Raw genomic sequence first — 17,781 nt, 5'->3', positions numbered from 1 at the left:
TGGTTTGTAAGTTTGAGCCCTGTGTCAGACTGTATGCTGGCAGCTCAGAGCCTGGAGCCTGCTTTGGATTCTGTGTCTCCCTCTCTTTCTGCCTCTCCCCCACTCATGCCCTGTTTCTCTGTCTCTCAAAAATGAATAAACATTAAAAAAAAAAAAAATAAGGTGCCTGGCTGGCTCAGTTGGTACAACATGAGGCTCTTGATTTTGGAGTTGTGAGTTCAAACCCTACATTGGGTGTAGAGCTTGCTTAAATAAATAAACTTTTTTAAAAAGTTAAACATAGAGTTACTATATGACCTAGCAATTCTACCTCTAGGTATATAGCTAAAATAATTGAAAACATATACCCATACAAAAACTTGTACATGAATATTTATAGCAGCATTATTCATAATAGCCCAAAATAGAAATAATCCAAATGTCCATCAGCTGATGAATGGATAAATCAGATTTGGTATATCAGTATAATGGATTATTCAGCAGTAGAAGTGAAGAGTTATAATATCTTACAATATGGACAAACCTTATAGACATGCTGAATGAAAGATGCCAGACACAAAGGCCATATATTGTATCATTCTACTTATGTGAAATATATGTAATAGGCAAAAACATGAAGACAGAAAGTGATTAGGGCTTAGGGATGCCTGGCTGGCTTAGGTAGTAGAGCATGTGACTTCATCTTGGGGTCGTGGGTTCAACCCACATTGGGTGTAGAGCTTACTTTAAAAAAAATTAAATTTAAAAAAAGAGTGCTTAGTGTTTGCCAGGTTGTGGGGGTTGAGAGTGGGGAGTAACTGGATATAGGATTTCTTTTGGGGGTATGGAAATGTTCTGGCAGTGGATAGTGGTGATGGTTGTAGAACCTTAGGAATATACTAAAAAGCCACTGACTTGTACACTTTATGATTCGTGAATTACACTTCAATTTTAAAAAATAATGCAAAGTGTTACCATTAACTGAATACCAAACCAAGGTAAAGACCAGCTAAAAAGTTAAGTGTCCAACTTCAGCTCAGGTCAGGATCTTGTGAGTTGTGAGTTCAAGCCCCACGTTAGACTCTGCTGACTGCTTAGAGCCTGGAACGTGCTTTGAATTCTGTGTCTCCCTCTCTCTCTGCCCCTCCCCCACTCACACTGTGTCTCTCTCTCTCTCAAAAAATAAATAAACATTTTTTAAAAATTAAAAAAAATGACAACTCAGTGAATGCATATGATTATCCCCATAATAACAAATAAGAAAAGTGAGATTCAAGGAGATTGAGTGCTTTGCCCAAGGACACATACTAGAAAGCACTTGAGCTGAACAGACTCAGGTCTAACTCCAAAACCCCAATGCCTAATCTCTCCTCCCAGCACCAAGCTGTCCTGATCAAAAACCATTAATAGTTCCCTTTATATATCTGAAAATGCCTAAGTATTTGTATGTCTATATAAACAACATTTCAATATATATGCCATATACATAATATTATATATACTGCCTAACATAGTACACGTGTAGTATGTAGTACACCCATATAATATATAGCAATATAGATATGGGTATGTGTGTGTGTGTGTGTGTGTGTGTGTGTATATCCCACAAATCAACTCAATAGAAAAATGGGCAAAGAATATGAGAAGTAATTAAAATGAAAAATACAAATGCTCAATAAACATTTGAAAATATCTGTAAACTCACTTGTTATCAGAGGAACGTAAATGAATACAAGACCATTTCTCATTCATTGTGGTGACGAAATTTAAAGATTTCTAATAAACATTGTCACAGAAGAGTGAATGGGGGATTGGTATTCATACACTGCTGGTGTGCATTAAGATTGTTAACAATAATGTAATATTATCTAAGGATTGTATACTTATAATTTAATCAAATAACTTCACTACCAGGAAACGCTCTCATACGTAGAGAGGATGTTGATTGCGTGTTTGTAATAGTGAAAAATTGGATATAAACTAAATGCCTACCAATGTGTATACAACTTTATGTAAATTCTTAGAAAAGTAATTAGCAGGAGTTACTTTTGAGGAAAGCAGTGACATTGGAGTAGATGTTGGGGAGGATGAGTTTAGGGTTAACAAAGCCTTTTCCCTTTCTGCTTCAGAGTTTTGACTCTTGGTTTCTCAGGCAATGTGATAAAGACTGTGTGTCAATCATGCCCCCAGGCAACACTGCACTTGGGAAAGGCATCCTTGTTTGGTAACCTCCATCTGGAGTGAGAGAACTATCAGTCTAGGCAGGAAGTCACATCCTTGGACTTCCCTGAGTGCTGTGACTCTAAGCAGTTGGTATGTCTCTCACAGGAAGCGATACCTAAGGAGTGGTTACAAGAGATACCAGCTCCTACGGGGAGTAGAGCCTGTAAGCCAGGGCAGCTTCTACACTTGCCTGGTGGGCACCTCGCTTTCTTGAATCTGCTCTGAGTGCTCAGCCGACTGCTGCAAGGATTCATAGGAGCACTTGCCCACGCCCTGGTGGAGGTCTGTGGTTCCTGGGCTATAGCCTTTGGAGTGTCCGAGTGTGGTCTAGTCTTTGGACTGTCCTGGTGTGGTCTATAGTCAAGTTGTGACTCAAGGTGTAACTGAACCTAAGAAGATTGCCCCTGTTGGGCGGTCAGAAAGGCTTTCATGGCAAACTGAAGATAAACTTGTAAGTTAAAAAATTAGTTTGCACACATCTTCCATTTTAACCAGTAGAACCTTCATGCTATTCCTTAAATGTACCCTGCATTCTCCTGCTATTACACCTTCCACCTTTTTCCTTTATTAAAATATTTCCTTTCTTCCAGGCCTGAATTTCCCTCTCCCTACTCCCAAGTAAGCTCACTTCCTCTGAACCATCATAGAGTCTTATTTGCCTCTCTTTTATGTTGTCGTTCATCCTGCTGTGAAAGTATGATATACTTCTATTACCATCCTTCACACATTTTTTCACTCTTGGCAAAAGAGGGGGAGTTGGTTTTGTTTATCTTGATCATTGTATATAAAGCACTTGGCATGCCTAGCCAGGAAGTGCTCAATAAATGATTGCTGGCCTTTTAGTGGTCTCTGTCACTTAACTTTTAGGACCAGCCCTGGGTCTATTCCACATTAGGGCACAATTCTAGTTGCAGATCATGGCTTTTCCTTCATCTACTCTAGCCTGTCCCAGTGCTAGGCACAGAGGCTTGCCTAGCTGTGTCCCAAGACGTCACAAGCACAAATAAGCCAAAGGTGAAAACTGACTTTGGCCTGAAATGTACCATCAATGTGGGTCTACTTCTGCCGAGGTTGTTTCTGTACTTAAGACTTCAGGAAATTAAACAAATTTATAGTGTGTTTTTATTGAGTTTGGTGACCAGAACTAAGCTATTTTTTAAAAAATTTTAAATGTTTTATTTATTTTTGATACAGAGAGAGACAGAGCATGAGAGGGGGAGGGGCAGAGAGAGGAGACACAGAACCAGAAGCAGGCTCCAGGCTCCGAGCTAGTTGTCAGCACAGAGCCCTTTGCCTTGCCTGTAGGGCTGCGTCTGTCCTTGAGCACCACCCTCTGACATAAAATAGCTCGCCTCTAACCTCTTTTACTTAATTACTATATGAACTTTTCTCTTTTGAATTAGCTAACATGAATTTTGTGTCCCTGGCTGACCCCCGACTAATGTTAATATCTTTGCAGATAAGCATAGAAGGTTAATATCATTTATTTTAAGAGCTGCTTATGTTTCACTATGCAAATTTCCACCATTTAATTCATCATTTGGTGATTGATGAAAACTTGTTTCCAAGTTATTTTGCTACTATAGTTAGTGCTGTAATGAACATCTATGCATATATATGTATTTCTATAGGACAAAGTAAAATTGCCAGAAATTATTTTGCTAGGTGAAAAAGGGGGGGTATGCATTATTTAAAATTTTAGTATTATTCCCAAATTTCTCCCAAAAGCTTGCACAATTTATACTATCAACAATTGTACATTAGAGTGCCTGTTTACACTCCTGACCAACTTTTTGTTGATCTCACAGGTGAAAAATAGTCCATTTTTTTTATTTGCTTTTCTCTGCATTCTGATGAGAATAAGTCTCTTTCCATACACTTACTGGCCATTTGCATTTCTTTTTCTGTGAACTGCCATGTAACTGGTTTTATTTTTTGCTCTGTTTTACTAAATATTATATAGCATGAACTTTATCTAAAACAGTAATAAAACCAACATCATCAATAAAGACTGCATATTATTCCATTCTGACTATACCATACTTATTCTTTTATTGTTGGATGTTTAGATTGTTTCCAATTTTTTTCATAACACTTATAAATTCTTAGATAAGGAATTATGAGGACAGAAGGGTGTGTGTGTGTGTGTGTGTGTGTGTGTGTGTGTGTGTGTTTAAGGCTTTTGACAGTTGCCAGTTGCCCAATGAAAAGTTCATCCCAGTTTGCATTCCCACCAGCAGACTGTGAGGGTGCCCATTTTGCCATATAAAAGTATTCAGCCAAGAGGTAATTTTGGAGTTTTTATCATGAACTTCCCATGCAAGATGATCTCCTGACCTGCGGCCCAAGTAGTCAGTCTCCAGAGTTGCAGTCTCCAGAGTCTGAGGCTGCTCAGGTCTCCAGCATGAGCAGATTCCTTTTTTTTATTATTGTTTTTTAAATGTTTTTATTTATTTTTGAGAGACAGAGAGAGACAGCGTGAGCAGGGGAGGGTCAGAGAGAGAGGGAGGTACAAAATCTAAAGCAGGCTCCAGGCTCTGAGTCAGCTGTCAGCACAGAGCCCAACGCGGGGCTCGAACCCACAAACTGTGAGATCATGACCTGAGCCAAAGTCAGATGCTTAACGGACTGAACCACCCAGGCGCCCCATGAGCAGATTCCTTTATCTATCACTGTGAAGTTAAAACTATAGACCAGTCCTTTTCAAAATGTTCTCATTCATTCCACAACAATTTATTGAGCATCTATTGTGCTGGGAAGCTTTTTACTGGTCCTGGAGGTCTCCCATCAAAAAGGGTGAGAAGCACAGTTACACATAATTAGAAACACCATAGTATCTAGAAAATGCTTGGGTGTTGGAGAAAACCCATCACAGACTTGTGGGAACTTGTGCAGGGTGCTTAATTTCTCCAAACTGCAGTTTTCTCTTGCATACAATTGACATCATGAAACTGATCGAAAGATGGACTTAAAGGGCCTGCGTGTCTGGCACATGTAGGTGTTAGCACAGGGAGTAAAAAGGTGGGCTCTGGAGTTGGGCTACATGGTTTGAATCTTGGCTCCATTGCTGACTGGCTTTGTGACCTCAGGCAAATTAATTAACCTCTCTGTGCCTTTTTTCCTCAATTTAAAGTGGACCTAAACATACTTACCTCGTACTGTCATTGAGAAGATCAAACGAGATGATATATGTAAAGTACTTAGATCGTACCTAGAACCTAGTAAGTGCTCAATTAGTATGTTTTTTAAAACAGCTTTATTGAAGTATAATGTACATACAGGTATATGTCATTTTATTGTGCTTTAGTTTATTGTACTTCACAGATACTGTTTTTTATAAATTGAAAGTTCAAGACTTCAGTGGAGGAAGAAACTGCAGATGTGGTGGATACAGTAAGAGAACTAGAATGAGAAGTGGAGCGAGAGGATGGGACTGACTTGTTGCAGTCTTATCATAAAGCTTGAACAGATAAGGAGTTGCTTCTTAGGGATGAGCAAAGAAAGTAGTCTCTTTAAAAAAATTTTTTTTTATGTTTATTTTTGAGAGAGAGAGAGAAACAGAATGTGAGTGGAGGAGGAGCAGAGAGAGAGGGAGACACAAAATCCAAAGCAGGCTCCAGGCTCTGAGCTGTCAGCACAGAGCTAGACACAGGGCTTGAACCCACAAACTGTGAGATCACGACCTGAGCCGAAGTCGGACACTAAACCGACTGAACCACCCAGGCACCCTGAAAGTGGTCTCTTGAGATGGAATCTACTCCTGGTGAAGATGCTGTGAAGATAGTTAAAATGACAGCAAAGAATTTAGAATATTATATAAACTTAGTTGATGCTGTCAAACAGTATCACCTACTACAGAGAAATCATTTGTGAAAGGAAGAGTTGATTGATGCAGCAGACTTCATGGTGGTCTTTTTTTTTTTTAAGATTTCTTTATTACTTTTAAGTAATCACCACACCCGACATGGAGCTTGAACTCACCGCCCTGAGATCAAGGTTCACACACTCCCCCGAGCCTGCCAGGTGTCCCCCTTGTGGTCTTATTTTAAGAAATCGCCACAGCCACCCCAACCTTCAGCAGCCACCACCTTCACCAGTCAGCAGCCACTAACATCAAGTCAACACCCTGCACAAGCAAAAAGATTACAACTCACTGGAAGCTTAGATGATGATTAGCCCCTTTTAAGCAATATTTTTAAATTAAGGTGTGTACATTGGCTTATTTTGGACATAATGCTATTGCACACTGAATAGTCTCTAGCATAATGTAAACATAACGTTGATACACACTAGGAAACCAAAAAATTCATTTGACTTGCTTTATTGCATTATTCACTTTATTGCGGTGGTCTGGAACCAAACCGGCATTATCTCCAAGGTATGCCTGTATTATCACGGGCTGAATTGTGTACCCTCCCAAATTTCCATGACAACGTTCTAACCCCCAATATCTCTGAATAGAACTGTATTTCGAGATTAGATCTTTCAAGATGTAATTTAGTTAAAAGGAGGTCATTAGAGTGGACTCTAATCAAATATGACTGGTATCCTTAAAAAAAGAGGACATTTGGACACAGCCCTGTATAGAGGGAAGATGATATGAAGATAAAACAAGATGACCATCCACAGGCCAAAGAGAGGGGCCTAGAATAGATCTGTCCTCACAGCCCTCAGAGGGACCCGACCCTGCCCAGAGCTTGGTCTTGGACTTCAGCTTTCAGAACTGTGAGAAAATAAATTTGTGTTGTTCAAAGCCACCTAATCTATGATACTTGTTACAGCACTGCTAGCAAACTAATACTCCATAAAATGCACCCACTTTTGTGTATAGTTCAATGATTTTTAATAAATTAATAGAGTTATTCAATCTAATACTAGAATATTTTCTTCACTCCTAAAAGAAACATGCCCACATTTGCATTCATGCCCCATTCCCACCTTCGGCCCCAGGCGGCCACTAATTTTGTCTCTATAGATTTGCCCTTTCTGGACATTACGTATAAATCATCTCCAATGATTAGGAAATTGTACATGTCAAGAGTCAGCACATTCTATATCCTGATTTTTTATTTGTTAAAATGTCTTATATTGAGTCCATGTCTATTGCCCTATAGCTTCTACACAGTAACATTCTTTTTTTTTTTATGTTTATTTTTGAGAGACAGAGAGTGAGCAGGGGAGGGGCAGAGAGAGAAGGAAACCCAGAATCTGAAGCAGGCTCCAGGCTCTGAGCTGTCAGCACAGAGCCCAACGCGGGGTTCGAACTCATGAACTGAGAGATCATGACCTGAGCCAAAGTCAGACACTAAACTGACTGAACCACCCAGGCGCCCCAACACAGTAACATTCTTATTACAGTTTATTTTATATATTTTTTAAACATTTTTTAATGTTTTATTTTTGATACAGAGAGAGACAGAGCATGAGAGGGGGAGGGGCAGAGAGAGAAGGAGACACAGAATTGGAAGCAGGCTCCAGGCTCTGAGCTAGCCGCCAGCACAGAGCCCGACGCGGGGCTTGAACCCACAAACATGAGATCTGACCTGAGCCGAGGTTGGAGGTTTAACCGACTGAGCCACCCAGGCGCCCCTACAGTTTATTTTTTATAGAAATAAGACAAAAATATTATATGTACTGCAAACAGTCATAATGGGACTGAAATATTCAGCCAAAATGACCAATGTAATCATAATTAAGGAATTATTGCCAGGGCGCCTGGGTGGCTCAGTTGGTTAAGCATCTGACTTTGGGTCAGATCATGATCTCACCGTTCAGGAGTTTGAGCCCCACCTCAGGCTCTGTGCTGACATCTCAGAGCCTGGAGCCTGCTTTGGATTCTATGTCTCCCTCCCTCTCTCTCTCTCCCCTTCACCCCGCCCCCAGGTCTCTCTCTGTCTCTCAAAAATAAATAAACGTTAAAAAAAATTTTTTTTAAGAAATTATTGCTTGTTTTTCACTACCAGTAAGGAAAAAAAGACTCTGAAGACTGAGGGAGAGTGTTCTGTAGAGGTGCAGGAGGGCAGAGACAGCCCTAGAAGGTGGCAGTAGAGCTGCTAATGAAAACCGCTCCCGAGCTGAGATCTGAACAGACAGGCCACTCCTCAGAGCTGCTCAGGCACATCTGGTAACTAATCAGGACATTCCATCAGGACCACATGTGCAGGGCCACACCTAGAGGGCGGAGTATCCAAACTGCCAAAGACAGTGTGGAGGCTGCACAAAGACGGACCTTTGTGCAATGCCCCTTTTGTGGAAAAGATCTGTTTAGATGAAATCTATCTAGGGCATTGTGTCAAAACTGCAAATGGAGAAGTCTTTGCTCTTCTCACCTGGAGGAGTTGGCCCCTCTGTTCACCTTACTAACCCATAGTAACTGTGAACGGAAACCATGGGTTCGTGTACATATGCACACACATCTCACCATTTATTCAGGAATATTTATTAAGTGCCTTCTGTGTGCCAGGTGCCTTTCTAAGCACTTGGGAATATATTGGTGAATAAACAAAGGTCCCTGTGCTTGTGGGGCTGGCATTCTAGAGGAGAAAGTCAGTACATAAACACTAAACAAGGTAATAATGAAGGAGCTAACGAAGTGTGAAGTAGAAAGGTGTTAAGTTAGAAAATTAAAGCAAGGCAAAGAGGTTGGGAGTGCCTGGGGTTGAACAGGGACAAGGTTGCAACTTTATTTTTTTACTGTTATTTTTTAAACACTTTACTGACGTGTGATTGACATGAAGCTATACGTGTTTAATGTGTTAACTTGGTAAGTTTGAAGAGACATCTGTATCAGTGAAACCACCACCACTCTATGCTTTAAACAGAGCCATCACCTCCACAAGTTTCCTCCTGTCCTCTATTATTCTTTTCTTATGTCATAAAGTTGCAATCTTAAATAGGGTGATCTATGTAGGTTTTGTTGAAAAGGTGGCATTAGAGCAAGACAAGAGAGGATGGAGTTAGCCAGCAATTATCTGTGCAAAAAGTGGTCCAGGCAGAAGGAACAGCCAGGGTATGCTCTCTAAAGCAAAAGCAATTTCGAGGAGCACCCAAGGGGCCACTGAGGCTGGAAGTGAGTGAGCAAGGGAAGAGGGGCAGAAGGTGAGGATTTTTTGCAAGGACTTCAGTTGTTACTCCATGTGAGATAGGAAACCAGAAAAGCAGTGTAATCTGGCTTAAGTTTGGAAGAGATCCCCTGGATGGACTGGAGGGAAAAAAAAGATAGAAGCAGGAACATTGGTTAGGAGCCTGTTCCGAATCCAGATAAGAGATGGTGATCGAGGTCAGGAACAGTGGACGTGCTATGTTTGTGCAACTGGAGATTCATTTGCCCTGTAAATACTCGTAGGCACCGTGATGTGTGCTGGGATGCTATGGTGACCAGTCTAGTGGCAGTCCCTCCCTTATTACTGTCAACAGTGGTAATAGTTAACATGGATAGATGGTTTGCTGCAAGTCAGGTTGTCTTTAAAAGGTTGAAAAGTATTTTCTCAGTGAATCTGAATCATCTTCTAAAATTCCAGTGCCACTGCTGTCTGCATTAAAGGTGAGGGAAGTCAAACCCTGAGAGGGTTGGTGAGTAGCCCAAGCTTGCACAATCAGGTCAGAGTTGGAATTCAAGCACATAGGATTGTGTTCCAGAATGCCTCCCTTAAAAATGGCAGCCATGATGGGGGTTATAATAGGATGATATGAGAAGGCGGGGATGACATCGAAGCTGAGAATTCACTGTTTGCCAGGGGATGGGAGGGGGTAGGGAGAGGAGAAAGCAAGGAGTAAGAATGGGAGCGTCCCCGGTACAGGGAAGATCATGTACAAAGACAGACCTAGAAGTGAGAAAGCAGGACCTTGGAAAGACTGAAAAAAACACACCCCACTGTGTTGTTGGATCTTCAGATGTATCAGGGGGAGTGATATAGAATGAACCAGAGAAATAAGGAGAGAATACAACTTTGGATTAATATATCTATGGATCAATAATCTACTAATTACATATTTGTCTTTAACATTTCCTTCCTGTAATCTCCTGCTGCAAATATATCAGCTGAAAGACAGTGGATCTTGGAGTCAGAGAAACAATGACAGCCCAAGGAGCAGTTTGCTGTGGGAAGGCTAAAGACCCCAGATCTCCATCTCCCCCTCCATCCAACCCAAATAAATATACTAAGTAAAGCAATGAGCTAGCTATGCAAACACAGCTTTAAGAAAGGTCCTCTACCCACATTTCCATCTAATCCTTTTGGAGACTCTGTTACAGACAAGCCGAACTGAATCCTGCTCTACCGTTTATTAGCTTTAACATGAATTATTTCACATCTGTAAACTTCATTTATCTATTCTATAAAACTGACGCAATGTTACCCATCTCAAGATTATCATCGCTCTAACTGCAGCTAATGCACACAAACTGCATATTTGATATTTTCTATTCATTTACAAAACTCAAATATCTAAATAACAATTCCACATTCCAATAAAAAGTGCATTTTGATTATCCCACAAATTGGATAAATGGTTTAGTCTTATGTGATACAAGAATAAATGTTTAAACTGCACAAACTCCATCCACTTTAGTCCAGAACTTTCTGTTTACTTCCAAATAAGATGGGAAATTCTTGGCATGTGATGTCTAGAAGTAGGGGAATGCGCTGACTTTTCAAGCAGAGAATCCCTGGACTTCAAGGGTAAGAGCTGGTCTGGCCCACTGATAAGTGCCCAGACATTGAAACCAGACTAATTTGGGATTAACTGGGGTGATGTAGTTGATTGCTCATCAGTGGCATTGAAAATGAGTTTGCACTGCCTTGCACTTACATGGCTTTCTTTCTCAGGAGAAATGTTGCCATAAACTGTTTTGTGAGATGCCAACAACTTGGCAAGGAAGAAAGTCTTCCACAAAATATTGTAGTCATTGGGAGGGCAAAACTCTAGGAAGTCCACCCACATTCTTGCGGGATGCAGACAGACGTCTGCAAAGAACATAAGCAGAGCAGTTTAAAAGCAATAGTATCGTGCAAGGTGTGAGCCCACATGCAGAAGGAACAGTCCTTTGCCCTCAAAGCCAGGGACCCTGAAATTTGTTTCCCCTGTTGGCCTTTGGACCCCTCTATTTTAGTATTTCTAACTTAAGTTGTTAAATGGGCAAAAGTCAGTGTACTCAGTGGTTCCGAACCAATATTTAGTTTCATGAAAGTATCTGGAGCTGGTAATGGACCCAGTGACAGGGACCATTTCAAAGTAAGTATGGATCCAAAAATGGGAGGGAAACACCCTTCATGCTTGATAAGAGGTGGTACATCTATAAATGCCAAGACCAGCTGTGTGTGGGGACAAGTGAGGGAAAGCCTGTGTGCAGGGAGATGGTCACATGTGAAGTGGACTCTGAGGGGAATGGGGTCTGTGAGGGCAATGCAGGCAAGGGGCTGGGCGGGGCTGGGAGGGTGCGGAGAACCGAGGGGTCCGCCACTCTACTTTAGCTGTCATGTGCATCACTGCCTGAAGGTGGCGTCTCTCACTCTGAAAGATTCCTCTGAAGATTAAGAAGCCTTGAAATACTTTTTTGGGAGGTCACTGCACATCTGTTTTCTATTTGTCATGTTCTGTCAGCACTTCTGTGAGAACAGAGCCATTACACCAGCCTTGGAAGCCAGAGGCAGCTGGATCCTCCAGGCCTGGCATCTCCGGGGCCCACGGTCCCACCTCCTCAGCTGGCAGAAGAGTAGAAAACACCACTACGTCTCATCTCGGCCTCCACCGCCCCCACTCTCACCTGTACACTGTGCCTCAAAGAGCAAACAGGTACAAAGAATTCAGCCTGGTTAATCAGTTGTTCTCTTGCCTGTAGAACAACACAGCAACAAACAACTTAGAGGCTTTTCAATCCTCTGATGTGTTTAATTTGTTATCTAGCAAGCAATAAAGAGAAAAAGAAGTTCTCCGGAGTTTTATAATATTTACAGTCCTCTAGCTAGGGAACTGGAGTTTGCCCAGGAGGCATATTGCAAACTGATTGTCTGATCCCCAGTGAAAGACCCAGAATCCTGTAACACTCCTGTTGGCCTAGCGATGTTTATCAGAATGGTGAAGATTTCCAAATGGTGCTTATCAGTGTGCGAAGGCACTTATCACAAGTAAGGAAAGACTTCCATTGATTTGGTTCAAAGGGCAACCCGAGACACCCCGTGACTCCCATCCCCTGCCCACCTCCCTGCAGCCCTCCCACCACCACTGGACGTGGAGGCTGGCTTCCCCAGGGTCTGGGTTTGAAATTGCAAGGCATCTGTGACAGGCCACTCTCCTCTCAGGTCAGTGTGTAATGACCAACTCCGATGCTTAATTTTGACTTTAAGAACGCATTTGGTGGGAGATGGATGACCAGTACCCAGTTGGGTCGGGGCTTAAGTTTTCAAGATCTCAACTGAATGCCTTGGAAGCTTCTGAGCAGATGAGAAAGGATGACCAACTACTTATTGATGCATAAAGGCTGTGTGGGCAGGAGGCTAAGACTCCTGTGACTGTAAATCCTTTGCTTTGCAAATCTGTTTATCAGTGTTCTCCACTCATCATCCTGTGATGTTTTGGGCCTCGCTTTAAAATGAAGAAGTATTTAATTTTATCGATCACTACCCATGTGCTGTGTTTCTAGGACTGTTTATTGGTGTTTCTGTAAAAACAACAGCAGCCGTTTGTTATTGTGGAAACAGTCTCAGTGGAAACCAGCAGGACTTAGCCTGATGTGGGCATTTTTGATGCATGCCTCCCCAGAAATGCTTGAGTTAATATTTTTACAATAGAAAAAAAAAGCAATAAAAGCTTTTGAAGCCAGATGTCTCTTTAAAAAACTGCTGATGGGGAAGCTTTTCTCATGTAGAGACTTCAGTTAAGGTGATCAAATAAAGTCAGTTATATTTAAAGTTGCTGGCTCTTCTGTTTATCTCAGTCAAATAAAGCTGTGTGTTCTAGTGAAGAAACGGAAGGTCAAAGGACAAACACAGATTCTGGTGATGGTTTGCATTAGGGAAGCCATTTTAGCAGTGACTTCAGACTTGGCAGGTGGTAAGGCTGTTCAAGTCATGTTCAGAGGATGGAAGAATTCCAAAATCTAAGTCAGTTTCGGACCGCAGACACTGCACTTGCAACTTGGGTAAGGCACTTTTTACTGGTTTTCTGATCTGCACCAAGTCTTAACTGCCAACTCTCTATCTCCTTTGTTAACTGTCAATCGTAAATAACTGCTAGTCTAAAACGTTCACCTGTCAGCAAAGTGATGTATGTTTTGAAGAGAGTCAACAAGCAAGAATAAGTGGTTTCCCCCCACTTATTTCCCTTGGTGGAATCCATTCTTGTGTGGTAGTTAACTCTCGTTTATTTGTTTCATGCCAAACCAAAACTTACACAAATCTAAATACCTGTGGGCTAATCCTTCTGAATTATCTACGTGGCTGCTTGGCCACCATCAAAATCGCCAGTAAGTTGTAAGTTGACTTAAGTTCCGGGTCAGTAATTTCTCCTGCCCATCTCTCTGAGCCTTCTTCCTTTAGTTTAGTGCCCTATTCAAATGTCCCATCCTCTGAGGCCCTGCTTTCCTATTCTCAGTCTCCACTCCATGAATTAAATCCTCCTATTGTGCGTATTCCTCTACTGCCCATCATACTTGATAGTCACATGTTTATGTGTCATTCTCGGCTATCCAATGAGCCTCCCATCAGGGCAAGGGAGTTTTTAGGGCCTGAAAAAAAGGCTTGGAGGTCAAAGGAAAGGACGAAAGTGATTTGCAGCCTTGGTCACTTTGAGAACTCCATCAATAGTTAATGAGTCAGGAGGGACCTGTTTGGTGAAGGGGGAGAGGATGAGAGGCAAGATGATGAATTACATTTCAGATGTATTAAGTCTAAGGTGCTGGAAGCACATTTAGGAGGATATTTCCAGCACACCTTTGGAGATATGTGAAAAGAACATGAGGAAGAGACACTTAGAGGCAGAGAAATTTGGAAGCTCTTCATATAAAGGAATGGATGGCAAAAAGCCACATGATTCACTGAGTCCATGGAGGTGAGTGGGGTCTTAGATAAAAAACTCCAGGACCAAACCTTAGGAAAAGCTTCCAGTTAGGGGGCAGAAGGAAAACAGCTGGCAAAATCCTTCAGCATTAGGGATCTAAGAGAAAAGGAACATGAGGGGCTAAGGAAACCAAACTGGGCATGGTTTCTAGAAAGGTGATCAATGCAGAAAGGTCAAGGACAATGAGGATGGAAGAAACACCTGTATATCTCATAACTGGAAAATCACGGGCAGCTTTAAAGAGGGCACCTCCAGTTGAAAGATAGGAACAAGACCAAAAGTCTAACGGGATTGCAAACCCAAATGCTTGTAAGAACAAGAGAGGTAACCGAAGTGAGCAAAGAGACTATGATGATCTGATGATCACAGGCCCCACCGCATAGCCATGCCCAAGCCATTGCTGCCGCTTGGAAAGGGTGACCCCGGACAGCCAGCTATCTGACCTTTACAGAGAAGACTGAACTTTTTTAAATGTTTATTTTTGAGAGAAAGAGAGTGAGCAGGAGAGAGGCAGAGAGAGAGAGGGGAACAGAGGATCTGAAGTGGGCTCCACGCTGCCAGCAGAGAGCCTGAAGCAGGGCTTGAATTCATGAAGCATGAGATCATGACCTGAGCCGAAGTCAGACACTCAACTGACTGAGCCACACAGACACCCTGAGAAGACTGAAATTCTTTTTGTAAGTGAAACTTTCCAATTTTAAAGACTTTGTGAGGATCTAAGGAAACACTTCTATATACTGCATCTCATATTTGAGCCCCCAGTACCAGCCTTTGCTAGGTTTGAAGGCATCGATGAGAGGACAGGAATCTTCTGAGCTATAACCAGTCTGCTGGGTGTTTTATTTATTTTTTTTATGTTTTTAATTTATATTTGAGAGACAGAGAGAGACAGCGGGAGCAGGGGAGGGTCAGAGAGAGAGGGAGACACAGAATCTGAAACAGGCTCCAGGCTCTGAGCTAGCTGTCAGCACAGAGCCTGATGCGGGGCTCAAACCCATGAACTGTGAGATCATGACCTGAGCTGAAGCCGGACGCTCAACCGACTGAGCCACCCAGGTGCCCCTGGGTGTTTTAGAGACTGGAGTGCTAGCAGGTATCAAAGAGAAGATGGAATTTTCTGGAAAGAGAGGTCCAAGGTGGAGGTGGAAGTGGAAGTCATGAGATAAATAGGAAGAAGAAATACCTTTTCCTTTCAGATGAGAGGGATGAAGAGAGTAAGAGAGAAGTATTAAAGATTAAGAATGAAAGTTAAGGTAAATAAGGGAAGATTAAGGACCTTGAATTTAATGTCATCCGTGAGCTCTAAGAAGTAGATCACCTGTGGAGGAAAAGGGAGGCAAGGACTGCCCTTGGGCCATGGGAGAGTGGGAAGTGTTTGCAGTAGTTACAGGGTTAGGGTTCAACAAGTGACAAATCCAACAAATAAAGACCCAGTGGAGGTTGATAGCATACATCTATAGGGATTTCCCATTCAATCAGCACTTTTTAAGTGGCTTTTGGATTCTGGGCACTAGGCTAAGCCCTGGGGATTTCCAGTCAAGTTGAGGAATTAGATGAAAAAATAAATAATTACCACAAGGCTGTAAATGTCACGGAAGGGTACAAACACAGTGCTTTTGGGAAAAGAGGAGACACATCCTGGAAGGCATTCTGAGGAGGGGGAATTTAAGTCTATGTTTGAAAAATAAGTTGTAATAGAGAAAAAAACTGATAGTCACAAGAGGGGAGGGGTAGGGAGGTTGGGTGAAATAGGTGATGGGGGTTGAGGAGTACAGTTGTGATGAGCACTGGGTGATGTATGGAAGTGTTGAATCACTATAGTGTACACCTGAAACTAGTATAGCACTGTATGTTAACTACCTTAGAATTAAAATAATAAAAGAAAAGAAAAAGAAATTGTAGTTGCTATGAAGGCAATGGCGAAAGTTAGAAAAGACAATATATACAAAACGCTAGTCGTAATAACAGGCATGGCACATCCTGGGAATTTGCGCTAATTCTATGTGTCTGAAAGAGAGTCCCCTTGGCAGAATGGGAGGGGATGAAATTGAAGGGTTATCAACAAGAAACATGAATGGTCATGGAACTTGGACTTGCCGGGTAGACAAGGAAAACCCATAGAAAGATTTCTACGACAGTGACATCATCAGTGTATTAGAAAGAACACACTGGCTAGGATGAAGATCAAGAAGGAGGCCAATTTTGATGTTCAGTTATGTCCTCAGCCACAGAGGATATATCTCGATTGATTTAAATTAATGCTGGCAATCTTAATCTCTTTCTCCACTGATCTAGGCTGGAACATGCTACCCACTTTAAGTTAATAGGGTATAAAAGGATGTCTACAAGAAGCCTCTGGGAAAGAATTCTTTGATAAGTAAGAAATGCTCGAGAAGAAAGCTTTCTTCTCTCCTTCTGGATGTTGTTCTATGAAGATGTGATGTTTGGAGCTGCAGCAATTATTTTGAGATTATGAGGTAATGAGTCTAAAGATGAAAGCAACAAATTGAAGATGGCAGAGCAGAAGATGGACCCAGGGTTCTTGGTGTTAGAGGAAGTCATTACGAGGATATGACTGCTGGTGGACCTACACACTGGACTCGGGCAGTCAGAGGTTTCTCATCTTCCCTGTCCTTGGAGTGTAGGTTTCTGCCCACTGTTCCATAGCCGGAACCGTTTCAAGGACAGAACCTTGTGAAATCAATGTGTTGTTGAGACCATCTGAACTATGTATGTGACTGAACCTCTATAGGCCTCTGTATACAAACCTTTAAGATTCTGGTGGGTGGACATGGAGGTATATTCATTTTGTGCTATCCAAGACAAACCTCATATGTAACTCCCCTCACTTATTAAAGTTTCCACCTGGATGGCTCAATCGGTTGAGTGTCCGAGTATTTATTTCAGCTTAGGTCATGATCCCAGGGTGGTGAGATTGAGCCCCGGGTCGGAGCCTGCTTGGGATTCTCTCCCTCCCTCTCTCTCCTTCCCTCAGCCCGTCTCCCCTGCTTGCACTTTCTCTCTCTCTCTCTAAGTAAATAAAAAATAAAATAAAATTGCCACCTACCAATCTGGAGTGGTCCTCCTCTTTCTTTGGTCTCTCCTTGCCCCCAGGTACAGGGGCCAGTTTCAGATTGCAGCTAGGGAATTCCCGGGATTACAAACCAACTGTGGTGACACTGTTTTGTTTCTAAAACCACTCTGAGATTACCTACCTTGAACTTAACAAGTCACTAATTGGTAAACTTATGGTTTAACTCACAATTAGTTGGATTTTTTGTTCATTGCCACACTGCCTTATATGTGACCATCACAGCAGAAAGTTTAAGAAACAACAGATCCTAAACTGGTAGCGGTCATTACTCATGTACAGTCCTACTTCTGTGCTCAAGAGGTGTGTTGCATACAGTTGGCTGGTCTTGTGTATCTCTCACCAGTTTTTACCCTTCCCTTCCACATGTCACAGTTAACTTAGACAAGGCTGCCTCCCTCATCCATGTTTTCATCATTGTAGCTTTATTT

At 42.0% G+C, this 17,781-nt stretch overlaps 1 protein-coding gene across 2 annotated transcripts in view; it reads left to right on the top strand.

Annotated features, from left to right (window-relative positions):
- The window catches only part of YEATS4 (YEATS domain containing 4), a 45,011-nt gene extending 27,874 nt beyond the window's left edge, over window positions 1–17,137 (top strand). The window contains exons 9-10 of one of the 2 annotated variants that reach the window (XR_003914399.1): window positions 11,806–11,997; window positions 16,555–17,137. The gene's annotated coding sequence lies outside the window, so the exon portion shown is untranslated. Of the gene's footprint in view, window positions 1–10,243; window positions 11,574–11,805; window positions 11,998–16,554 lie in introns of those variants that run through there. The other variant, XR_003914400.1, reaches the window with a different exon arrangement.
- Window positions 17,138–17,781: the final 644 nt, after the last annotated feature.

Source organism: Suricata suricatta, chromosome 10 (assembly GCF_006229205.1).
Source record: "Suricata suricatta isolate VVHF042 chromosome 10, meerkat_22Aug2017_6uvM2_HiC, whole genome shotgun sequence".
NCBI lineage: Eukaryota > Metazoa > Chordata > Mammalia > Carnivora > Herpestidae > Suricata > Suricata suricatta.
This window is presented reverse-complemented; position numbering and strand designations above follow the sequence as displayed.